The sequence below is a fragment of the Anolis carolinensis genome, chromosome 2, assembly GCF_035594765.1.
Source record: "Anolis carolinensis isolate JA03-04 chromosome 2, rAnoCar3.1.pri, whole genome shotgun sequence".
Taxonomy (NCBI): domain Eukaryota; kingdom Metazoa; phylum Chordata; class Lepidosauria; order Squamata; family Dactyloidae; genus Anolis; species Anolis carolinensis.
The window spans coordinates 75,397,974-75,425,295 of record NC_085842.1 but is presented as its reverse complement, the minus strand read 5'-3'; the positions used below and the strand labels follow the sequence as shown (position 1 = coordinate 75,425,295).

Here is a 27,322-nt window from a genome sequence, read left to right as displayed (position 1 = left end):
CCAGATTATCTAAAAGCCTTGTGTTTTAAAATCCTTGTTAGAAAGCTTTATTTCAGGCTCAGTACACTGCCATATAAAATCCAGATTACCTGCTTTGAACTGGATTATATGGCAGTGTAAATTCATATAATCCAGTAATCTAAGTAATCTTATGCATGGATTCGGAGTGGTTGGTTCCCTTTGGCCAATCTGGCTTGTTTGGCTTGGCTGAATGGCCATAGCTGCAAGAGCCTACCTGTCACGTTTTCCTGTCCAGAACAGGACCATGTGGGAGCCGATCATGGCTCCTCCTCCCCTATTCGGTATCACAGTTGCATCCTGGCTTCAGGGGGTTTTTTTTTGGCTTGGCCTCTGGCTTGGAGGACAGGTGGGTGAGGTGTGCACATGTGTTTGGGGGCTTAGAGAGTCACCCTTTTGGCTTCTTATTCTCCTCCCCTTCTCTCCTTCAGAAAATACTTCTAAAAGATTGATAATAATCATCATCATCATCGTCGTCATCGTCGTCGTCGTCATCATCATCATCATCATCATCCCAGCAAACAAAAAGAAAAGCTTTATTCTCAGAAAACTACTACCACCTAGTTATCTCTCCTCTAGAGGAGAAAGTAGAAACGTGGCAGTTTTCCTAGGGGAAAATAAGGAGCTACCTGCTCAGTAACATTAATTGTTTGAGATCCATAAGAGAGATATTCATTCCTCTATCCATTTGCATGACTTCTTCAGCATCTGTGAGGATAATTTTCACCTGCAGCTACTGATGTGAGAAAAACTGAGATCAATTTTCTCCTTAAACAAATTATAATATGATCCATTTTCAGAATGTGTGTTTTGGAAGAGGACTTCTTTGTTTTTAAAATGAAAACAGAATATCAGGAAAATTTTTGGCTCAACGCATTTTAATCCCTCTTTTGCCAACCTTCATTTTTCTAAACAGGTCTGTTCACTTCCAGTTGCTAGGAAACATATTTGCTTCACATGATCTACGCTCTTCTTACACACAGACTCCAAGGGCAAAATTATGCTGACAAGAATAGAGCTTTTTTTCCCTTTGGTGCCCAGTGTCTTTCATACCACATTAAATCTCCATCTTCTGTACTGAAGCAAACAGTTCTACCCTTGCTTAGCCAAGATATGCTTCTGGCCAGGATCTTCGAAAGAGCATTTTTAAAAGGAGAAATCAACAAACGAATTGAAAAGGACATAAATATTCCTTGTGAGAGAATTGGGTTTTTTCCCCCACCCAGCCAAAAAATAAGATACAACTGTAAGTATTTCAACCTCGCACGTGCAGTAGCGAATGAAATTGGACACAGTTGAGATAACTGCATGTGTGCCATAAGTGGAATCTGATTTTCTTCACAGCCCCTGCTATTAGAGATGCATATCCGACCATTAGAAAGTAGCTTCGAAGTGCCACATTGCTTTGAAATTTTTGGAATAGAGCCTATTCATCCATAAATTTAAAAAAGGCAAAGATTAACTATTGTACCATTAAATCCCTACAAGGGAAATATGTGACACTAGGCACCCTTTCTTTTCTAAAAGAACTCTCTTGGAGGGTCCAGACAGCCATTAAATGATGAGGAGGAAGGGACACCTTTTAAAAATGCTTAGGTCTGATTTAATGTCAGTATCATAAGCCCTACCATGCTTTTTAACCATGCTTTGTACATGCTTTATATATTATATGATGAGATATGCCACATTCTGGCCATAGACTGAAAGTTGCTCATGCCTTTCTGGTTAGAGAAAGAGTTATGAAAGTTCTGGGAAAGTTGTGTATTTTTATTTTCTAATAAATGGGAGAGAAGCTGAATAACCATCGGCAGCTGAATAACCATTGACAAAAACCATTGGTCCTAACAAAAATGATGTCCTATTGCTGACTCGTTGTTCTAAATAAAGCTTCTAATCATTAGAGAGTTTTGTTTCCAGAACTGAGGCATATATATTATATTTATATTTTATCATTTTGTGTGTGTGTTGCTTGGGGTGCAGGTTGTGATGTATGATATTGTGATGTAAGATATATAATAATGACATTGTTGATGATATTGTTACAATGTGATAGTTTAATAGTTTTAACTGTTTTATGCACTGTTTTTATATTGATTTGTATGGGCATCTAATTTTGCCACTATTGTGAGCCGCCCTGAGTCCCTTCGGATGAGAAGGGCGGGATATAAATGTGAGAAATAAATAAATAAATAAATGTGATACAGTGTGGTTCTAATAATAATACAATTTACTAGTAGAGTCTCCCTTATCCAGCATAAACGGGCCGGCAGAACGTTGGATAAGCAAAAATGTTGGATAATAAGGAGGGATTAAGGAAAAGCCTATTAAACGTCATATCACGTTGTGATTTTACAAATTAAGCACCAAAACCTGTTTTACAACAAATCGACATAAAAAGCAGTTCAATACACTGTAACACTATGTAGTAATTACTATATTTATGAATTTAGCACCAAAACATCACAGTGTATTGAAAACATTGACTACAAAAACACTGACTTCTAAAAGGCAGACTGCGTTGGATAATACAGAATGTTGGATAAGCAAAGGTTGGATAAGCAAGACTCTACAGCAGGGGTCCTCAAACTTCTTAAGCCGAGGGCCGGTCCACAATCCTTCAGACTGTTGAGGGGCCGAATTATCATTTGGGGGAAAAAATGAACAAATTCCTATGCACATGTCTTATTTGTAGTGCAAAACAATAATAACAATGAAAGAACAAAACAATATTTAAAAATGAAAATAATTTTAACCAACATAAACCTATCAGGATTTCAATAGGAAGTGTGGGCCTGCCTCTGGCCAATGAGAGAGTCAGGTTAATTAGGATTGTTGTTGTTGTGTGTCTTCAAGTCATTTCAGACTTTGGGCGAGCCTAAGTCCAAAATTATTTATTTATTCATTTACTACATTTATATTCCCTTCTCACCCCGAAGGGAACTCAGAGCAGCTGTATGTACATACAATGTATTATATTATTAGCATAGCACAATATTAGCATTATACTATATTGAACTATACCACTATACTGTAATATATATGCAATATATAACATAATATTATTATATGGTATTATTGTTAGTATTATATTGTAGAAAATGATAATATTCTTATCAATATTGTATGTATATACAATATATTATATTATTAAAACTGATATAAAAATATTATATTATAAATGAGGGCGGGGGCCAGGTAAATTACCTTAGAGGGCCGCATCCGGCCCCCGGGTCTTAGTTTGGGGACCCCTGCTCTACAGTATTATATATTATATATTACATGTAATGTTACTAGTAGTGTTGTGATGTGGTCGTGTAGAACAATATAGTGATGTGTATTGCTGGTGTTGTGCTATGCTGGTAATAGAAACAAATGCAGTCATTGCTAATAGTCAACATGGATTTACCAAAAACAAGTCATGCCAGACTAATATGATCTCTTTTTTCGATAAAGTTACGAGTTGGGTCGATACAAGGAATGCCGTGGATGTAGCGTACCTAGATTTCAGTAAGGCCTTCAACAAAGTCCCCCACGACCTTCTGGCATACAAACTAGTAAAATGTGGGCTAGACAAAACTTCGGTGAGGTGGATCTGTAATTGGCTAAGCGAACGAACCCAAAGGGTGCTCACCAATGCGTCATCTTCATCTTGGAAAGAAATAACAAGTGGAGTGCCACAGGGTTCCATCCCGGGCCCGGTTCTGTTTAACATCTTTATTAACGACTTAGATGAAGGGTTAGAAGGCACGATCATCAAGTTTGCAGATGACACCAAACTGGGAGGGATAGCTAACACTCCAGAAGACAGGAGCAGAATTCAAAACGATCTTAACAGACTAGAGAGGTGGGCCGAAACTAACAAAATGAAGTTCAACAGGGACAAATGCAAGATACTTCACTTCGGCAGAAAAAATGGAATGCAAAGATACAGAATGGGGGACGTCTGGCTAGACAGCTGTACATGTGAAAAAGATCTTTGAGTCCTTGTGGACAACAAGTTAAACATGAGCCAGCAATGTGATGCGGCTGCTAAGAAAGCCAACGGGATTTTGGCCTGCATCAATAGGAGTATAGTGTCTAGATCCAGGGAAGTCATGCTCCCCTCTACTCTGCCTTGGTCAGGCCACACCTGGAATACTGTGTCCAATTCTGGGCACCACAATTGAAGGGAGATGTTGACAAGCTGGAATGCGTCCAGAGGAGGGTAACTAAAATGATCAAAGGTCTGGAGAACAAGTCCTATGAGGAGCAGCTTAAAGAACTGGGCATGTTTAGCCTGCAGAAGCGAAGGCTAAGAGGAGACATGATAGCCATGTACAAATATGTGAGGGGAAGTCATAGGGAGGAGGGAGCAAGCTTGTTTTCTGCTGCCCTGCAGACTAGGCTTCAAACTACAGGAAAGGACTTTCTCACTGTGAGGGCTGTTCGACAGTGGAACTCTCTCTCCCGGACTATGGTGGAGGCTCCTTCTTTGGAGGCTTTTAAACAGAGGCTGGATGGCCATCTGTCGGGGTACTTTGAATGCGGTTGGACTGGATGGCCCATGAGGTCTCTTCCAACTCTACTATTCTATGATTCTATGATTCTATATAACTTATTGTATGTACATATTATTTGTAAGCCGCTCTGAGTCCCCTTCGGAGTGAGAAGGGTGAGATATAAATGAGTAAATAAATAAATAAATAAGATGTGGTTGGACACCACAGTGTAGCTATGTGGGGGGGGGGGGGCATTGCCCCCAATAGGAATTTCCTCTTCCAATTAAATTTGAGATCCACATTGCTAGCATTGCAGTAATTTAACACTTGTGTTGATCATTTAGAGGTACAGCTATGCACTCAAATAAAAGGAGTAGGCAAAATAACTAGGGGGATGCAAAGAGCAAGGTGTGCATGGTTTTGAGTGTCTTGCCCTCTGCAGTGCTAGGAATTTAGGAACTGGAGGGAAATTTCATTTAGGTAAGTAGAATTCTTATTAGGGTATAATGCCTTCATTCTTGCCCCTAGCAATTCCTTCAAATCTCCCAGGTGTGTGATTGGTCAAATTACACTAAAGTGAAATTCATATGGTAATTCCTTCAATAAATGACAGAGAGAAACTCTGAGGCTCAGTTTCCCTCATCCTAGTCTAGAATTAACTTTTGAAACTGGAAAACCAGACTACAAAACAATGTCTCAACTTATACAACATTTTCAAATATTTGAAACACAAAGCAACATCAAAATTATGGGAAACACAACATTTAACTGTATTAGTTCAGGATTTTCCTGACCACTGAGATGATGATGGACAATTAGACCAGCATCTTCCGAAATACTGAAATTTAGCATGGGCTTTCATCTTAAGCAAACAGTTTTTATCCTTAACTGTGTTGCCATATTAAGTATTAAAGATCCTTAGTGGCTTCCATTTTACTAGATTAGAAACCTAAAAGAATTTTGTTTCTAAAAGAACCTGATTAAAGGTAAAGTTTTTCCCCTGACATTAAGTCTAGCCGTGTCTGGCTCTGGGGGTTGGAGCTCATCTCCATTTCTAAGCTGATGAGCCAGCATTGTCCGTAGATGCCTCCAAGGTCATGTGGCCAACATGACTGCATGGAGTACTATTACCTTCTGTCTGGAGCGGTAACTATTGATCTACTCACATTTGCATGTTTTTGAACTACTAGGGTGGCAGAAGCTGGGGCTAACAGGGGAAGCTCACCCTGCTCCTCACATTAGAACTACCAACCTTTCAGTCAGCAAGTTCAGCAGTTCAGTGGTTTAACCCACTGCACCACCAGGGGCTCCCAACCTGATTATGTACTGCAGTTATATTTAGATTGTCCCTTATTGATGTTTCCACCATCTCAGTAATCGTTTCAAAATCTGAATTGTGAGTTGTACATCAAAGGATGTGAAAATTTCAGTCTCAGTTTTGTTGGATTTCTCCAAACTTCTCCTTCATTTTCATAGAATCACAAAATATTAAAGTTGGAAAAGTCCACAAGAACCATATAGTCCAGCTCCTTGTCATGCAATAATATGCAACTAAAACAATTAGCCTGTCTAAAGATCTACAAAGCTGTAAAGTCCATCTTTCTCCAAAGCTCTTTATTTTGTCATCCTTCCTTTAATATTGAGCTGTAAGACTTTGTGTTTACTCCCCGCACTGAGATTTATACAGTTATAATGTATTAGCACAATTTACCAAATGCGTATAGATTTTCCTTTACTAATAAATATGTCCATGTTTTTATTTTAAATTGTCTTTATTTTAGACATTCTCATTTGACAATATATACACTGTTTTGTGCTCACTTTATTTCTCGGAAACTATGACCAAGTTGAAGTTCATATTTTCTTGCAACAAGTCTCTGGAAGGAAAACGTTGCTTTCATTGAGTCTGTCAAGTCCAATAACATTTCTTTCCATCCCTTTTCTCTTCAGAGGAAGCTCACCTGAACCCCTTTTTGCTGTCTTTTTAGTGCCAACAAATATGTTTTCCAATTTTCCAACTTAATAAGTTTTAGATACTTGCAACAGTAAGAGTCATGTATACTTATGCACTAGAGTAAATCGTCACACTTATGCATTTTTTCTCACTACCTTCAATTTTTATTTTGTTTTATTTGGTAGGAAATTTGTTAGCACTGCAATAAATGTGAATAGCATTTTGATTTATATGGTAAAGTGGAGGAGTAGAAGTATTATAAAAGGTGGGTGTCAGGAAAACCTGACCATGACATTATCTGTGAGATTGGAGTTTGATTCAGAAAACCAGGATTGGTAGTCAGCTATTGAGAAACTAGGAAACTCTTTTTCAGCAAACAGGATCCTTGACCCATCAGAGGTCAAGAAAAAGCAATTTTATTTTCTCTCTTTGACCACAAAGCATAAGCCATCTTAAGATGTCAGATGCAACCTCAGAAGCCAGAAGTTTGCCCCTATAACACATCTTAACAGAACACTACACCTGAAAGCGGAACATTAATGTAGAGTGTTTTATATGCCATCATACAATGAGAAAAACAGGGGAGTCCATTGCGGAATATGGAGCTGAGCTCAAAAGGATAATTAAATTCTATTCCTTTGCAATGACTTGGAAAACATTTTTTCTAAAGTGAATGATAAATTATTCAAAGCCAAAAACTGGAATAAGCTGAAATGGTAGAATTCACAATAGTTATGGGCACTGCAACAACACAAAATATTTGCCGTGGCCGTGTTGCTGTAGCCCAGTCTGGTTCAATGGGAAAGAAAGGATAGAGAAAGAGTAGGTTTCAGATATATGTGATTTCATAATGCTTGTGGGTAGGCAATATTTTTGATGGTTCCATTGTCTGTGCAGATATGGAGATTGTCTGGTTTGGTGACTTTAGAACATGAAACATATTAATGTTCATTTGTCAACATCTGGGCATACCCTGGGCAACATCCTTGTGGACAACCAATTCTCTAACACCAGAAGCAACTTGCAGTTTCTCAAGTCGCTCCTGACACGGAAAAAAAAGACAATAAAAATATGATTATAAATTAATAATATAATGTGCTGCAGGATGTCCCACAGTAACAACTTTCTTTGCAGCTTAATAAACCTTTTTCCATGTTGTTATGATAGAACCCTAGGAAATAATGACATTGATAAACCTAGGAGCAAAAATCATAGTGTTGCATAGTGCAATATATTTAAAAAAATTATAATAATATATAATAATGTAATACAATTGTAATGATATTATACTATGATACTGTTATAATATGATATTATAATATAATAATATAATAAGTATAATAATAAAATGTAATAATAATGTAATACATTTATAATATAATAAGTAGTGGTGTCTCTCACTCACCTCACTGGAGCCCATGAAAAAGATTTTCACTCTCAGTATCCCTCTTTTCCATAACTAGGCCACAGAGCCTCAGCTTCACGTAACTCACCAAGCCGAAATGAGTGGCGATGAGGTGGGCTTAACCGTTCCTTGTGGCTGGACACCCGCCCATCCTGGTTGCTTTATTTATTTCGTGTCAAAAGCATTGGTACAGCAAATACATTTCAAATAATGGAAATAAAATAAAAAAAGAAAAGAAATCACAAGCAACTAAATAGTTTTGGACCAAAAGCAGGCAACAGCAACCACATTGTCTGTAGCTTTAAACAACTCCTCCTCCGTACATGAGGCAGGGCATTGTGGGCAAGCATACATATGCTGAGTTGTTTGTTCAGCTCCACAGTCACACAAGGTGGAGGATTCCTCCAGGTAGTGCCACCTTGCCAAGTTGTCTTTTGATCTGCCCACTCCACTTCTGAGTCTGTTCAGGGACTTCCAAGTTGCCCATTCCTGGTTTGCCCCTGGAGGAAGACCCTCTTGGGGGGCCATCCAGTTAGAATTGCCAGGTTTAGCTGCCCAGAGAGACACCCTTGCTGCTGCTGCTGGAGGAACATCAAGAGGAGTGGTGGTTCTCATGAAGCCCTTCCTTGATTTGAGTCTGGTGGGAGGAGGGTGATAGCCATGCAGTGGGTGGCTTTCACAATGTTCGACCTTTTTTCTCTCACCGTTAGCAGCAACTTCCCGTCGCACGTCGGGAGGGGCAATGCCGGCTAACTTGTAGAGTTTATCAACAGGTGTAGGTTTAAGGCATCCCGTGATGATTCTGCATGTTTCATTCAGTGCTATGTCCACCTGCTTCGCATGGGCAGACTTGTGCCAAACAGGACAGGCATACTCTGCAGTTGAAAAAGACAAGGCCAGGGCTGATGTTCTTATTACTTGTGGGTCTGCTCCCCATGCGCTGCCAGTCAGTTTCCGCAGGATGTTATTGCGTGCAGCTACTTTGTGCTTGGTGTTCGTGCAGTGTTTCCTATATGTTAGTGTTCGGTCTAAGGTGACACCAAGGTATTTAGGATGGAAACAGTGTTCGAGCTCTTGGCCTTCCCAAGTAACTTTCAGTTTCCTGTTGGCTTCGCGGTTACGTAGGTGGAAAGCACACACTTGTGTCTTGGAAGGGTTAGGCTTCAGGTGGTTCTCTTTGTAGTAGCTGGAGAGGTCTTTCAAGGCATTGGTGAGTTGCTTTTCAACTGTTTCAAAATCTTTTGCTTGTGTTGTAAGGCCAAGGTCATCAGCATATATAAAGCTCTTTGTGAGTGGTGGTAGTGGCTGATCGTTTGTGAAGATGTTAAATAAGGTTGGTGCAAGAACGCTGCCTTGGGGTAAACCATTCTTTTGCCTCCTCCATCTGCTTTTCTGGCCCTGAAACTCCACATAGAAGCTGCGGTTTTCTAGGAGGGTCTGGACAGTTTTTGTAAAGTCAAAGTCCCGGGTGATATGGTAGACTTTATGCAGAATTTTTCTATGTTGCACCGTGTCATAGGCTGCCGTAAGGTCCACAAAGACTGTTCCCTTGATGCAGCCTTTCTCATAGCCTTCCTCGATATGCTCAGTCAGATGAAGAATTTGACCTGTACAGTTTTTCCCTGGTCTGAAACCTGCTTGTTGTGCAATAAGCTTGGGTTCGATAACAGGTCCTAGTCGATTTAATAGCATCCTCTCATAGACTTTATATAGATGACATAAGAGGGAGATTGGTCGGTAGTTCCTGGCATTGGAGGCATCTTTACCAGGTTTTAAGATGGCAATTATCTTAGTTTTCCTCCATGCTCTGGGAATCTGTTTGTGTGCCAGGCATTGATTGTAGAATTTCAAAAGCCAGTTTTCAGCTTTGGCCCCCAAGTGTTTGATTTGCTCCATCATCAGGTCATCTAGGCCAGGTGCTTTACCAGTCTTACATCGCTTGATGGCTTCTCTGAGTTCTTTCAGGTTTAGAGGAGAAGACAACTGGTGGGTTTCAAGTTCTGGCACCCTGTTGATTTTCATCTTTACTCTGCTGCAGTTGGTTTTCCCATTCTGAATTAGCTGGTGAGCTATCTGATCTGGTGTCACGTTCGCGAGTCCAGGGTTGACCAGGGGGTCACTATCCAGGCGTCTCAGCAATTGCCAGGCTTTTTGGCTACTCTTGGACATGTCCAGGTTCTCAAGCAGCTCTATCCAATGGTCTTTCTTAGCATTAGCTAAGGCTGTAGATAGTTTTTGGCCTGCTGCTATAGTCCCATCACTGTATGGGTTCTCTTGAAATAATGGTTGCTAAAGGGAGGACACTTCTTGGCTGTTGCTAATGCTGTTGCTAAGGGGAGGAGCCATCTGCTTTGATGGTTGCTAAGGGAGGAGGAGACTGATTAGCTGTTGCTAAGGGGCATGGTTTTACCTGTCTCAGGTGTGCCAGGTTTGTGATAGTAGGTATTTGAATACCTTAAAACCTTCATCAGTTCAAATGCTAAGTTGTATTCAAATTTAGTTGCAATTGGTGAAATAGTTTGGGAGCTATGAGGTCCTCACAAACGGACATTACATTTTTATTTATATAGAAGAAACTTGAAAAATTTTGGAGCCTTGGAACATTAGAAATGAAAATGATTGCAACAAAGTTAAATCAGAAAATTAAATCTCTACTAAAATACTAATAATTTCAGTACTTCAATTAATTGAGTTGAGATTGGTTAATTTATTTAGACATTAGAGTTGGGTCAGGTCATGGGGTATATAAAGAATGGCATGGAGGTTGTCTTTTTGTCCATTTAAAGTTGACTTCCTTCAACCTAGAATTTTTCTCCACATGGATTATTAAGTCCATAATATGATTATTGGCCTGGAAATGGTGAGGGGAATTTCAAGAGAGAACAAAGTGTATATGTTGGTGGCATGGAAAGAGGAGTCTCCATCCCCAGACACATTTTCCTCCTGTGCAAACAAGTGAGGTGAATCACAGTGTTACATCTAGACTTTTCAAACAGGAGGTGATTCTCTCAGTTCAAAGCAGATATTGTGGGATTTTCTGCCTTGATATCCTGGGTTATATGACTGTGTGGAAGGGCCCAGAGACACCTGTATTCCTATCCTTAAAAGCCTGGACACTTGGGCTCTGATTGTTGAAAGCCTTTATCATCTGCTAAGCAAATAAATTATTCCCTTTTCCCTCCATGCCATTTAAACACCATTTTTGATATTCTTCTTTCCCATCCTCCCCCAACCCAGTTCTTCCTTTCTAACTGAATCTCCAGAAAGTTCCTCTTTATTTCCCTCCCCCTACCAAAGAAATCACATTGATTAACCTGTTTAACAACTAGGCTATCATTTCCTCCAATACTAATATTTCATCTTCTGAGGAAGAAGGGCTTCCACCTTTCGTGATTATGAAAGTAAGAAGGATATCCATCCTAATGAATTTTAATGAATTGTAATAACCTAATTTGCTAACACGTATTTTAACCAGTGTTAATTGAGAATCTAGTGAGTTGAGGAAGCAAGTTAATAACTTAACAAGTTAATTCCAAGCACAGAAAGATTTACATTTCTTTAAAAAGAAAACTTAGAAGGAAATCAAAAATGAAAGTCCAGTATAAATGAATAAGAGTTTTCAGTCATACTTAAAATATGATTTCATTTGGCATGAAACTGCTGAAAGATCACATGTTGTGTGTGATCAAATGACAGCATCAAAATTGGTTTGTTGTGACTTTCTTTTGTGCAGATTCATCTTAATCTCTGCCGTGCCTGATCTGATAAAAGTTAATATTAATTATCAACTAACATAGATACTATTTCTTTCATTACAGCACCTCGGTTTGGGGAGAAAGGGTTTATAAAGAGTTTCTCCGCCTCCCTTCCAAGGCTCATAGCTACATGTTTTGTCACCAAAAGGTATCTAAAGCTTATACATTGATATTGCTGTACACCTCCTATGCAATGCCAGTACCCATGTCTCTCTTTCTTAATTCCATGATTTCCGCCATAGCTATGTGAATTTCTGTGATGTAAATAGCTGCCCCAAGGCAGCTTACAAATCTGACTGTGTGAACGTTCAAATGCCAACTCCAAGTATAGTACTAAACCTTGTGAACTGGAAAGAAGAGAAAGCATTACAAAGAAAAATCATAGTCTGTTGCTACATGTTATTTGATCGAAAAGTATTTATCATGAGAGTTTCATTGCTCAATATGCTACAAAAAATCCCCACTCTCTATGGCCACGTCTTTTAATGATACAAAGAAAGGATTCCCTGAAATGCACAGGCAAGAGGCCACTATAGCTAGAAATGTAATCCAATAATATGAACTATAAAACAGTAATTAAACCAAAATATAATCCATGTGTTACCAACACACATACATTCATAGAAAATAACACTCTATATTCAGAGTTTGTGAGTCCAATGCCCACCAGAGTTCATGTTCCACATGGAGGACTGTATAAGTCACTAATTGTGAGTCCAAATTTAAACGTCCAAGTAAGTGAATCCTTTTATGAAATCCAATGTTTTAAACAAGTCCAAGGTTTTGGACTGTGTAGTCTTCCTCAGGTGGCGGTTATACAGGTATGGAGAACCTAAAGTAGTCAATCCAATTTTTACTTGGATTAAAAACCTCTTAATTCAGTTCCTTCTTCCTTTTTTTGCCTTGCTAGCTTTTGTTCTCCATCCACCCCCATACTCACTTCAACTTATTCAGTCTTCTCTTCTAACCTTTCCTCCCAGCCTTATGAGAAACTAAAGATCCATCTACATGGGCCACAAAATCCGGGACTGGTCCAAAGCATTCTGTGGCATGGTGCACTGGCCCATGAGAAAAATAGAGTGAGTTCCAAATCAGAACCGACTTAGCTGTTTAGACACACCCTGAAGTATGGGGCTGCTCCCGAGCTCCTCTCAAGTTCTGGAGCATTTCCTGATTTTCCCTAACATGGGCTAAAATGCAGTTAACTGGTTTTTCTACGCCTTAGGTACTGGAGATCCCTGGACATCATCTTGATGCCCAGGAGCAACTTTTGGTCAAACTTTTGTGCTGAAAATTAAGGTTGCTATATTCTAGTTCTAGGTAGGTATTTCTATAGATTAAAATAGTGAGAGGGCACAGAAGGTCGCATAGAGCACGATTTTTAGAACATTGTGCCTTTATAAAAGAGGCATTGCATATGAGCATCCAAAACAAAGACACTGAAGGAATTTGATTGGCTCAAATTGCCTACCATGTCTTTAGATCCAAATGATGATTGGTCAACTTGCAAATTCATCATATAGTGTCCTTCATCTCCTCCTCCTACAGAAAAGAGAGACTCCAAGTGGATGCAAAAGCAGCAATGAAAGATACAAATCATAGCAAATTGATGTTTTCTATTGTGAGAGCTCTTGCTTCTTCGCAGTCGTCTGGACAAGCCCTCAAAATCGATTATAAACGTGATGCCTACATGGGAAGGAACAGACAATTCACAATGAAGGCAATGATATCTTCTAGATGATGTTGCTCAGACTGCACATTGTGTAGTTACAGAATAGGAGTGCAGCTACCATTTTAACTTCAGCTCCAACTACTGTTTCTTCCTAGGTTGCCAGTTAATACCTAAGCAAGTTGGGAAGTATTGGTAGTACAACTGCTGTTACCATATTCTCCTCAATGACTGCAAATAATGCAAAACCTATAGGTACCTTCCTGCCTATAGTTACTTCCTACTGACTACTAATAACACAGCTAAACTGCTCCTTGTTTATATGCACCCTTCTACCTCTCCATGCAAAAATCACTTAGTATGGAACTGGTTTTCACTCCCTGTGGACAGGCTTGCGAAGATTGTGTTTTCATTGCCAAACCAGTGAATTAGTTGCAATTTCATCAAGAAAATGCTTATTTAGCAGTGTCCATCAGAGGGGAAGGCAGGGTCCCTGAGAGCCCTACTGAATTTAGCTAGAAGACATTGATCAACCTTCTGTTAGAGCCATGAAAGTTTCCCTTACATGTACACATAGAAAAGCATCTGGTTATAGTTCAATATTCAGATGTAAAATGATGACATCAACACTGAGATATGCAAAGGTCTTCTGAGGTTTGAATGCTGCTGTAATCACTTTGTAACATGGAGACATAGCCAGACACTTCGGTGATCCTATCTGCTTGACACAAAACATGGAATGGCCACATGGAGCAGTTTCAGTGGGTTTTTTTAGTAAGTCAGGGGAAGGCTCGGCATAGGGTAGCATGTGGATACTTACCTTAATTCAAGAGGGTGTTGGATTGAAGAAATGGACAGTTACTGGTGCCAATCCTGTCAGTGACATTTGTTGTCTTCTGGTCTCATGCAGCAGCACTCTGGGTGCAAGGTAGGTCAGATGCCATAAAACTAATTTCCTAATAAGCAACCTGCTGTAATAAGAATCAATCAAAGACTTAGACCTGTATATGGCAACCCAGAACCCCCCTGCAGACATCCTTACAAAGGAACATCTCCATGCTACAACCCAACACTGTTTTGCATTTCATCCTGATGGATTTTCTATTGAAAAAAAGCAGATGTAAGAAACATGATGAAAACATTGTAGCCCCTCTTTTGTAAAAGAACAAAGAAAGAATGTCCTACCCACAAAGCATCAATCCCAACTCCTCTGATAGTGTCAGTCTCTCCACCCCTGGGATTACAGAAACCAGCATGAAACATAGGTATCAGAGACTGGCAGCAGTAGTTCCAAGTACGTCCAAACCAGAATTTCTATAGAAGCCAGTTATGTGCCCACAAAGCTCAACATTTGTAGACCACTTTGCAGAAATATATGCAAAGAAGGCAGCAGCAGCAGCAAAGAGCAGCAGCAGCAGCAAAGTATATTTGCATTAGGCAAGCAATGAAGTATAGTAAAATAACAGAAATGTTGTTTGGGGAAATGCACATTTCCCCAAACAAGGTGTTAAATACACACACAAAAAGTCAACTCTGAAAGCAAGAAGATACAAAAAAGGCAAAGCAACAGGAACATCCTTGGGAGAGTAATGGGCTCTCGGATGTATCTCAATGGATTGTCATTGATGAATGCACTGGGGATGATGAGCAGGAGGACAACACTTTACGCCTACATGATTCACTTCAACAGGAACACTCTTCAGGGGACATACACACTGTCTTGCACAAAAGGGACCCTGTCAATCCTCAAAGGAAACAGGTCTTGGTAGTAGGTGACTCCCTCCTTAGAGGAACGGAAGCCATCATTTCCAGACCGGATGGGATGGCTCGAGAAACATGCTGCCTCCCGGGGGCAAAAATACACCATATCACTCAGAGGCTCAGCAGGCTCCTAAAGCCCCATCACCCTCCCCACCTTATGTTGATTCATGTAGGTACCAATGACACCGCTAGGCATACTTTTCAAAAGATCACAAATGATTTTCGAGCTCTGGGAACAAAGCTAAAACTGTATAATGTACATGTGATCTTTTCATCCCTCCTCCCCGTTGTAGGACATGGCTCTACAAGGGCCGGAAAAATAGTACAGGTCAATAACTGGCTCAGAAAATGGTGTCAAGAGGAGCATTTTGGCTTCCTTGACCATGGTCTACTCTTCCAAGAGGATGGACTACTGGCAAGCGATGGGGTGCATCTCACACAAGTAGGAAAACATCTTTTTGCACACAGACTCACAAACCTCATCAGGCGCACTTTAAACTAGATCCACTGGGGGAGGGGAACAACAGCCTGGCGAACACTATATTACCCACGACCACAGGGAACCGCCAAAAGGCTAAACGGAGGGCTGCACAAACACAGCAAGGACCAAGTACAGAGAGCACAATAATCCCAAATAAACAGCTCAAGGGGAGGTCACAGGGGCTTACATGTCTTTACACTAATGCTCAGAGCATGGGAAATAAGCAAGACGAACTCCAACTCCTAGCACAGCACCACACATATGATGTCATAGGCATCACTGAAACCTGGTGGGATGACTCCCATCACTGGAATTTAACCATTGAGGGCTATAACCTCTTTCACAGAAATAGAACAAAGGGGAGAGGAGGGGGAGTAGCTTTATATGTCAAAAACAGTTACGTTGCAGAAGAAATGCAGGACTGTAATCCGGGAAACCAGCTTGAAAGCATCTGGATAAGAATCAAGGGAACCGGGACTCAAAAAGATCTTGTCGTGGGTGTCTACTACAGACCTCCGAGTCAGGATAAAGGACTTGATGAAGCCTTCTGTCAACAGCTGACCAAACAGGCACAAAGAAGAGACATAGTAGTCATGGGCGATTTCAATTATCCCGATATCTGCTGGAAAACAAACTCAGCCAAGAGTACAAAGTCCAACAAATTCCTCACTTGCCTTGCAGATAATTTTATGGTCCAGAAGGTAGAAGAGGCAACAAGGGGATCAGCAACTCTTGATCTAATCTTAACAAATGTGGAAGACCTGATCAATACAGTTGAAATGGTTGGAACCTTAGGGGCAAGTGACCATGTGCTCCTGCAGTTTGCAATACAAAGGAATGCTGAAACTAAGACAAGTCAAACACGCATTCTGGACTTTAAGAGAGCTGACTTCCAAAAAATGAAGGAATTACTGAGCGGCATTCCATGGACGCCGATATTAAAAAACAAGGGAGTTAAGGATGGATCGGAGTTTTTCAAAAGTGAAATACTCAAGGTGCAAATGCAAACAGTGCCAACAAAGAAGAAAAATAAGACAAGTGCAAAGAAGCCAGAATGGATGTCCAAAGAACTTCTAACTGAGCTAAAGCTCAAAAGTGACATGCACAAGAAGTGGAAAAGGGGAGAAATCACCAAAGAAGAATTCAAACGTATAGCCAACACCTGTAGGGAAAAGGTTCGCAAGGCTAAAGCGCAAAATGAACTCAGGCTTGCCAGGGACATAAAAAACAACAAAAAAGGCTTTTTTGCGTACGTTGGTAGAAAAAGGAAGAAAAAGGAGGCAATAGGGCCATTGCAAGGAGAAGATGGGGTGATGGCGACAGGGGACAGGGAAAAGGCAGAACTACTTAATGCCTTCTTTGCCTCGGTCTTCTCACAAAAAGAAAGCCATCTTCAACCTCAGTAACATGGAATGGACGAAGGATTGGGGGAAATCCAACCCCAAATAGGGAAACAAGTTGTCCAGGAACACCTGGCCACTCTAAACGAATTCAAGTCCCCAGGGCCAGATCAGCTACATCCAAGAGTACTGAAGGAACTAGCGGAAGTTATTTCAGAACCACTGGCAATTATCTTCGAGAGTTCTTGGAGAACGGGAGAAGTCCCAGCAGATTGGAGGAGGGCGAATGTGGTCCCTATCTTCAAGAAGGGAAAAAAGAACGACCCAAACAATTACTGTCCGGTCAGCCTCACATCGATACCAGGCAAGATTCTGGAAAAGATCATTAAGGAAGTGGTCTGCGAACACTTAGAAACAAATGCGGTCATTGCTAATAGTCAACACAGATTTACCAAAAACAAGTCATGCCAGACTAATCTGATCTCTTTTTTCGATAGAGTTACGAGTTGGGTCGATACAGGGAATGCTGTGGATGTAGCGTACCTGGATTTCAGTAAGGCCTTCGACAAAGTCCCCCACGACCTTCTGGCAAACAAACTAGTAAAATGTGGGCTAGACAAAACTACGGTTAGGTGGATCTGCAATTGGCTAAGCGAACGAACCCAAAGGGTGCTCACCAATGCGTCGTCTTCATCATGGAAAGAAGTGACAAGTGGAGTGCCGCAGGGCTCTGTCCTGGGCCCGGTTCTGTTCAACATCTTTATTAACGACTTAGACGAAGGGTTAGAAGGCACGATCATCAAGTTTGCAGACGACACAAAACTGGGAGGGATAGCTAACACTCCAGAAGACAGGAGCAGAATTCAAAACGATCTTGACAGACTAGAGAGATGGGCCAAAACTAACAAAATGAAGTTCAACAGGGACAAATGCAAGATACTTCACTTCAGCAGAAAAAATGGAAATCAAAGATACAGAATGGGGGACGCCTGGCTTGACAGCAGTGTGTGCGAAAAAGACCTTGGAGTCCTTGTGGACAACAAGTTAAACATGAGCCAACAATGTGATGCGGCTGCTAAAAAAGCCAATGGGATTCTGGCCTGCATCAATAGGGGAATAGCGTCTAGATCCAGGGAAGTCATGCTCCCCCTCTATTTTGCCTTGGTCAGACCACACCTGGAATACTGCGTCCAATTCTGGGCACCACAGTTGAAGGGAGATGTTGACAAGCTGGAAAGCGTCCAGAGGAGGGCGACTAAAATGATTAAGGGTCTGGAGAACAAGCCCTATGAGGAGCGGCTTAAAGAGCTGCGCATGTTTAGCCTGCAGAAGAGAAGGCTGAGAGGAGACATGATAGCCATGTACAAATACGTGAAGGGAAGTCATAGGGAGGAGGGAGCAAGCTTGTTTTCTGCTGCCCTGCAGACTAGGACACGGAACAATGGCTTCAAACTACAGGAAAGGAGATTCCACCTGAACATCAGGAAGAACTTCCTCACTGTGAGAGCTGTTCGACAGTGGAACTCTCTCCCCCAGGCTGTGGTGGAGGCTCCTTCTTTGGAGGCTTTTAAGCAGAGGCTGGATGGCCATCTGTCGGGGGTGCTTTGAATGCGATTTCCTGCTTCTTAGCAGGGGGTTGGACTGGATGGCCCATGTGGTCTCTTCCAACTCTACTATTCTATGATTCTATGATTCTATGATTCTATATCACTGCCATATAAGCTACATATGTTATTGTTGATCTTCCCATGTAGACATACATGTGTGGATATAGAATGCATAATTAAATGAACAAATTCTAAATACAAGTTACTAAATGTTGCTTAGCAACACAATGCAGGGACACCATGCAAATTGGGGTCTTAGCATCAAAAACTATTCACATAGGAACTTGGAATAAAAGATTTGACATATGTGGTTAGGGGTACAGAAAAAATCATTCTTCAATGGCCAGAGCACAATATATTTTTAGTTATAATTATAGTTCCCTTACTTTTAAATAGGTTACCCCCCAATTGTCCATTCATTTCATGTACTCTCTTTAAAAGCACCTCTTGATATCAGCTTCTGTTTAGCTCATATTGAACCAAAAATAATATCTGTGCTGTGATTTTTAAAGTGTGAAGAATGCTAAGACTTTTCGTCAAAATGCTTATTCTGCCTTCTTTGCTAATTAGTGCTTTCAAGTTTGTCCTCAGAATTCTTCTTTACCTTTTTTAAAAAAATGCTTCAGTTTCTCATTACTATTTTGTACATAACTGTGCCTTTTTTAAAATCCTATTTTGCATTTGGACTACAGTATATGTCATGTTAGATACTATTATGTGAACTACATGTTATATTAGACATCTCTGCATCAACCCACCAGTGTACAATGTACAAGTTTCCTTAAACAGTTTGGCTATTACTGCTATTGCAATGTAAATTGGCAGAATGTAGGTAATGATAGTGTAAATAAATTGTCAAGATTTGGTTGAGATAGTGCTTTCAGTTCTGCTTCTCATAGACTTAGCATGGAGATTTAGTTAACCAGTCAAAAATTATTGAGGAAACCAGGTTTATTTTGACCTGAAACTTTTCAGCAGGGGAGGGGGGTGAACCCATAACCCCCACTCCAGCTACAGGCTTGGTTATACTGAATATTCAGGCAAAAATGTCCAACCGGGAAAAATCCCAGGCAAATCCATGAGACTTGTAATGTTTTGAGACCAAGATCTTTCGCTGAATATCATGATGTCTTTGATTCTTCTTTCTCAGCAGTCTACAGGCAAGCAGCTACTTGGCCAGGCATGGGTGCAATGGTGCCAGCTTCCCACTTGGTGCAAGGTACCTTTATCCACAATGCCATTGGCGAGAGATTATTGGAAAATTGTGAAACTCCAACAGGATGTATTTAACTTGTTCTTGTGGTGGGGGCAAAAAAATCATTTGATTGGCAAATTCTCATTGAGAATGAATATTCAGTATTCATTGCTAAATTTTCTTTAACACAACTGCTGATAACATTAGGGCTTGAAAGTATTTTTGAGATATTTGCAAAAAAAAAAGAGTGCATTACATACTGAAAGCCAACACAAGAAGGATGATAGTTTGGATGCAGCTGGAAATTGAAATGTAACATACATGCTGGCAGTATGTTGTGGTCAATGGAAAAGTATGTGTGAGAGAATACTAGAAATTATAAAATAGATATGGCATTATGTAATTAATAAATGATCTCAGTTTTTAATCATTCTCCTATCATCCACTGCATCAGCGAAGAAATTGTGTTCAACTGAAAAATACAAATCGGCCCATTGTTTCTGGGATAATTTCAACTCTAAGTGATGGATGATAAGGTTCAGAAGGACAGACAAAGGCTAACTGACATTTATGATGATGATGATGCAATTTGCATAGTAAATAAGCAGTAATACACCTCCCACTAACCTCAAATACATAATTTGTTTTGAACACCATACATACTCTGTAGCCTGTTCAGACAAATCCATCACTCTTGCATATAGGCACATAATGATTGATTTGCAGGGAACTTCCCTCTTTCAAAAGAAGTGGATTCACTTCCTGAATGCCCTTTTCTGTGGAGATTCCATATCATAGATTAATACATAATGAGCGACATTTACCGCGAGTTTTAATAATGAGCTGAATAACTCATAAAACTTCTGAAAGTAAAAATCATACAATTCCCCATTAGAGAAAAAGTATGAAAAAAGGTAAAATGATAGTATATAATAAAGTGGAAATCTACATTTTAATATGTATATTTATAGAATTTTTCCAATGTTTATGTGTTTTAATTATGCTGTAATCCAACTCGAGTCATGAGGCAGGTAAGAAATAAAATTATTATTATTATTATTGACACAATGACACAGTATGACACAGCAAACAAGATAATATGCTGGATTTTGTGAGTATTATTATTATTATTATTATTATCATTATTATCATTGTATGACACAGAAAACAAGATCTGTATGCTGGATTTTGTATCACAAAATCACAAGTCGAACACTTCCCAAGTGTCTATCATTCTAAGATCCCAAATTCCATAAACTCTCATTAGACACCACCGCACTTTGCCTCTGCCAAGATATCCATCGGCTTCTATTAATTTCTTGTGTTGACACAAGAATGAATAATATCAGTCAGAACTGGTTTAGAAATTTTTTTGCAACTGACCTCCAAGTATTATTCTTTGACTTGAATAGAGCACTATAAGTAATCTCCCCTTGAGAATCCTTGTCCTTTTCTTTCTTTACCCTTTCTGCAGCTGAAACAGCGTTGATTACAAAATTAGGTTCTCTGGTATAAAGAAAGGACTTGATGAGGGAGCATTTTAGCATTTTTTTTATTTAAAAGAGGGGTTTTTCCTGGCTGGCTGGGCAGGAATAATGGTGTCCAACACCATGAGCAACTGCATCTACAGTAGAGTCTCACCTATCCAACATAAACGGGCCAGCAAAACGTTGGATAAGCGAATATGTTGGATAATAAGGAGAGATTAAGAAAAAGCCTATTAAACATCAAAATAGGTTATGATTTTACAAATTAAGCACCAAAACATCATGTTATACAACAAATTTGACAAAAAAAGTAGTTCATTACACATTAATGCTATGTAGTAATTACTGTATTTATTAATTTAGCACCAAAATATCACAATGCATTGAAAACATTAACTACAAAAATGCGTTGGATAATCCAGAACATTGGATAAGTGAGACTCTGCTGTACTTCCAATTTGCTAGCAAAATTATACTGAAACTTGCATTCAGAATACTTTTAAAAGGTTTACTGATATTTGTTCACCACTGCAATTGACACCTGTTACACATAGAAATTGCTGGCTATCTCTATGCACCACAAATGGATAAAAGGTCAACCTGACTCTCAATCACACACCACCATATTCAAAATGTAAGTACTCATGAGAAAGTTTTACATGATAGCATGTTGTGGAAAAATGTAGCCACTTAACTGCTGTTAGTTATTGTAACAGCAAGGTAAATGCTTTTGCTTTGTGACAGATTTGCCTGAGTAGAAATAGGTTTAAAGTTAAGGATTGGCCAAACTATAGACCTAAAGCAATCTCAATCTGTCCAAATTCTCCAAAGAAAAGAGTGAGTAGCTATTTCTCGATGTATCAGATCTTTCAAATAGCCTCCCTGCGCTTTTTAAAATTTTAAAATGCCTAATTTGCAACACCAGAATTGGTCTTATAACCCATTTCAGTTCCTTTTTGACATTTGTGGCAAAGGTCTATGTGATCCAGAGGTCAAAACAATGGTCCCAAGTCCCATTGCAGATGCCCAGCCCTAGCTAACATGCCAGCTGAGAAAAGCAGTCCAGGTTTAGTTGGATTACATCTTCCATCAGCCCTAGACAGCATAATAATAATGATAACAAAAACAACAACAACAACAACACTCTATTTATATTCTGCCCTATCTCCCCAAGGGGACTCAGGGCAGATCACAGTACACATACACAGAAAACATTCAATGCCTTTTGGATAGACAGAACAGAACAGAGCAGACAAAAAGGAGGTATGCTGTGTTTGAAGTCCAGCTTCGGTGCCTTGGAGGTTGTGCTCGGAGGTTGTGCCTTGGAGGTTCTGCTCAGATTCAGCCACAGGGGGGTTGTGCTCAGGTTCGGCCACAACAAAGCCTATGGTGAGGAATAACAGGAGAAGTACTCTAACAAGATCGGGAGGACTATACATTCCACATTCCTACCTAAGCAAACTATCATGTTGTTTATAAGATTACTTACAAAATATATAGAATAAACACTTTCAAAGAACAATCAGTTGGCACAGCAGACAATGCATAGGATAAAAAAGCAAACTCTGATCCAACAAAAGTACACAAGATCATGAAATATTTCTATACATTACATTAAACAGCCTTGCCTTTCTTTCATGCTACTAGGTCTTTCTGCAAATCCAATCATGTCATGAAATGAACAACCTTTTTGGAAACAGTGGAGCCTCGGTATCTGCCAAGATTTGGTTCAGGAACACACATACACACACGTATGCTGAAATCCATGGATGCTCAAATCTCATTATATACAATGGCATAGTATAATTATGTCTTTTATATAAAATGAAAAATCAAGGCTAGCCTTTTGGATTTTTAAAAAATATTTTAAGGCCATGGATGTTTGGATTCACGGACACAGAATCCATGGATGTGGAGGGTCAACAAAGAAAACAAAAAGCCAGATTTCAAAGACATTTCTCTCTATGATGTTGTTTGACTTGTTACTTTCTTTGAAAAAGCTATAGACCACTGTGTTTTCCATACTAACAAATGTTCGACCACTTTCCAGTTCAAGGCAATGGAAATCTCACTGTAGAATACACACAACATCCCTCCCTCCACTCATGACATTTTCTCTAAAAGGTTACAATTAACACATTATTATAAAAGTAATAATAGCAGCTCTAATTCAAGCGTATTTGAAATGTCTTGACTTGTCATTAGTCACATTTTGCCAAAAGCTTTCAGCCAAACCACTGAGTTTCATAATACAAATCTATTTTCCCCACTGATTCCATTATTTAGCCTTTACCATTATGAGAACTCTTGCAGGTGTTGTCATTTTGCTTGAAAAAGCAACCGAAGGTAATTTTTTGAAAGGCATTTAGCTGAAGAAATCAAGTTTTTACTAAATACAAATATTCTAGAAAAAAAATTAACACAGAGCTTGGCCAAGAGCTTCCTGACTTTTCAAAAAATTAGAAACTACCCAGTACAACCTTTGGTAGTGATGCCTGAAGGTCTCAAGTATGTATCTTCCAAAATCTATATCTATACACATAATAAAAGTGAAAATCTGTATGTGTGTATGTGGCAGGGGTGTCCGCTCACACAAACAGCCTCCAGCCTCCACAAACAGGTTATAGTTCCCAGTGCTGAGGAGCCACCAAGTCACTCCCTTCTAGGACATTGCAGGTTATAGTGAGCACATCCCAGTGTTCCTTTCTCTCGACATTTGCATGATCCCACCCACTGCCTTTCCCTTAACCCTTTCCTGCCCTTTTCTATGGCACACAACAAACAGAAGAATTGATCAGCAACTGAACATATTAGAGGGAGAGGTTAGAGGAGAATTCACCATGATTTATAGGAGTTGTAGGGACTGGGATGTATAGTTCATTTGCAATCCAAGAGTCCCCTGAACCATACCAACAATGGACCTGAAACTAACTTGTCACACAGACCCAACATGGCCAACTTTGCATACTGGTGGGGTTTGGGGGGTGATTGACCTTGTCATCCAGCAGTTATAGTTCACCCATTTTCAGAGAATGCTGAACCCATCTAATGATGAATCTGGACCAAACTTGGCACACTGATTCAACATGGCCAACTGGGAATACTGGTGGACTTGGGAGGTGATTGACCTTTATCTATGGGAGTTATAGTTCACCTGCATTCCGTGAGCCCTCTGGACCCCACCAATGATGGATCTGGACCAAACTTGGCACACAAATCCAACACGGCCAACTTTGCATACTGGTGGACTTTGGGGTGATTGATCTTGGCATCAGAGAGTTATAGTTCACCCGTTTTCAGAGAACACTGAAACCAGCAGATGACGGATCTCGACCAAACTTGGCACACAGACCCAACATGGTCAACTGTGAATACTGGCGGAGTTTGGGGAGGATTAACCCAAAATTTTTGGGAATTGTAGTTTACCCACATCCTTATGATTTTCTAATGGGAGCATTCATAAAAAACAAAAGCAAAGACTGAGTTCTTTTCTAAGACATAGTGTAACTTATAACCAAAGTGATATTACCTAACACCCAAAAACAAACAAGGCCCTTTTCAAATAATCCAGGCAGTGCCAGGTCCCCAAGCTAGTATAAAAATCGAATGTTTCCCTCTGGCAAAAAGTCTGCTGCTTTTTAATGATTGCATGGAGGTGCTTCCTTTTCACAAGTAATGCTAGAGTTCTTATCACTCAACACCAATGAAGCAGCATCAGGTGTTTTCTGTTCCAATGTCTGCTTCCTTTGTGCTTGGGTAAATCCCAGATCTGGGACTAGATTTATCTCTCTCTCTCTCTTTTTTTTTACAGAATAAAAGAGACTTCATTTCATTCCATGAGATTAACAACTGCACAGAATGACAGCTATTGGCTTCTCTGTCATAAATCAAAAGAAATAAACATAATAAGAAGTGTCAGCATTCTTTGGCCTTCTTCTAATACAGACAGATGCCCAGAGAGAAAGCTAACACATCTTATCTGCCAAGCAAAGGCCTCAAACATTTTGAATCACTCTTTCTGCTAACAGTTGTTCCAAGCATAGTCATTTCAGCATTACAGGGAATGACACATTTGTAGAGCTAATTGTCCTGGACTGTAACTCCATTTTGTGTGCTGGTTCTTTAATAGCCATGGTTATTCACCGGTGATGATTTCACCATTGGTGTGGTGCAGAAGGGGTCTAGAAGAGTCTTAATAATAATTATGAAGAATTCACACTCAGTCTCCAAGCCTTCCCGAAACACTGATCTCTTATCAAGCCTCTACAATTTACTGTAAAGCTAGAAACCTTTTGTTTTCACCCATAGTTAACACTTTTTAATACATACACACACATAATATTATGTAGTTATAGTGATTTGCTTATATAATTTGCTTATAACTTTGTCACATTCACCATTACAAAAAAATCCCATATATTCTCATACCGTTCTGGTGATTCCTGTTTTTCCATCCTTTACAATTCTATACTTATCTGTTACTCATATGTATCCAATTTTTCACCTTCCCTCTTCCTTTCTCCCCCCTCCCTCTGGGAACAGTTGTTTTTTAAAAAAAGAATATTTAATAAGATAGAGCACTAAAACAGAAGCGAGAAACTGTGTTTGGGACGAGAACTCCCATACCCCTCACCCCTGGCTTTAAATGATATTGCTGATGGAGTTGAAAGCCAAAAAAACAGTGGAAGGGCAACAGTTGGTTACCCCAGCTCCAAAAGCAGTTCCGCTGTGTCCCAGATCTCATTGTTCCATTGATTAGGGAATACTATGTGGTCTTTTCAAAATGCCCATAAAAAGATCCTTCAGTCTAAATGTTCTAAACTGAAGGCATTATCTAGCACATTTGGAACAAGAAGGTATATGGAATGAGTATGTGGGTTGCTCCATTCTGTCTGTTTTCAGTACTGGCAGGTCTTCCATGTAGAACTGATGGCCTTGAAGGTGGGGGGGGACAATTTTCATGCTGACATGTCTCTTATCTATCACAATTTAACACAGAGAGGAATTTGCTCAAATCGGTCACTTGACCTTGAATGGAAACAGCATCCACAGCCTTATTGAGAATTCATGTGCAGAAAAGAGTGGCTGTGTTATCAGTACACTTGACAGATACGGATAAATTGTCTAGTTCATTCTCGGCAGAAGGAGAAGCCATTGCCCTATTTAGGCCTCGAGTTTATTTTGCAATAGATGTGCAACGGGGTTTCCAAGACTACTTCATCTGCCAGTGTCTAAATGATCTTTTATCATTTTTGATGGTATCTATCTGTTCCATTTTGTGCAGTGGTTCTGCTTTATTAGACATTTTTCTTATTATCATTATGTTGCCTGTTTGCTGATTATGCTCTTTTTAATATGCTGTTCTCCTGTGCTTTTATGAACAACCCTGAAAGATTTCTAAAAAAAAAATGTAGAGTCCTAAAATAATTTTTAAAAGATCTCAAATATTATTTAAAGGCTGATCAAGTATTTTATATTGTTTTAAATCTGTATATTGCATATTGATAATTTATTTTAACAGTTTTTTATTCTTTTGTATTGCTGTGTATTGGCATCGAATTCTGCCAGTTTTGTAAGCCGCCCTGAGTCCCTTCAGGTGAGAAGGGCAGAATAGAAATGATGGAAATAAATCATTCCATATCCAAAATTCTGAAATCCAGAATACTCCAAAATTGTCCACATGGGTGGCTTTTTGCTTGTTCAATGTACACACACATTCTTTCATGCACAAAATTATTTAAAAATTGGATAAAATTACATCTAGGCTATGTGTATAAAATGTACATGAACCATAAGTGAATTTTATGACTAGATTGTGTCATATCTCCAAAGTCTTTTATTATGTGCGTATGTGTAAATACAGGTATTCCAAAATGCAAAATTAAATACAAAATACTTCTGGTTGTAAGGATTTCAGATGAAAGATACGCAGCCAATATTTTTTATTTTTCCCGAGATGGGGACAAATAAATGACATTGTGAGAATAATAAGTATAAAACAACGCTTGTAAAACAAAAAGTTGGTCTAAATTCAATTGTCATTCTAAACTGATATCATTGATCATTGATGACCTACCATTTCAATAAGTATTGTTTCAGTGGGTGCAGTCTAGTTGGAACTAACAATTGAGTTTAGGGTCTGCCATTATTGTTGTCACTTTAATATATTTAT

The 27,322-nt window shown here is 39.5% G+C and overlaps 1 long non-coding RNA gene across 1 annotated transcript; it reads left to right on the top strand.

Moving 5' to 3' along the window:
- Positions 1–460: 460 nt before the first annotated feature.
- LOC134296074 (uncharacterized) lies at positions 461–20,090 on the top strand. Its single transcript, XR_010002642.1, has 3 exons — positions 461–1,264; positions 11,674–11,758; positions 19,619–20,090. It is a non-coding gene; the product is annotated as an uncharacterized LOC134296074 (long non-coding RNA).
- The last annotated feature ends 7,232 nt before the right edge of the window (positions 20,091–27,322 follow it).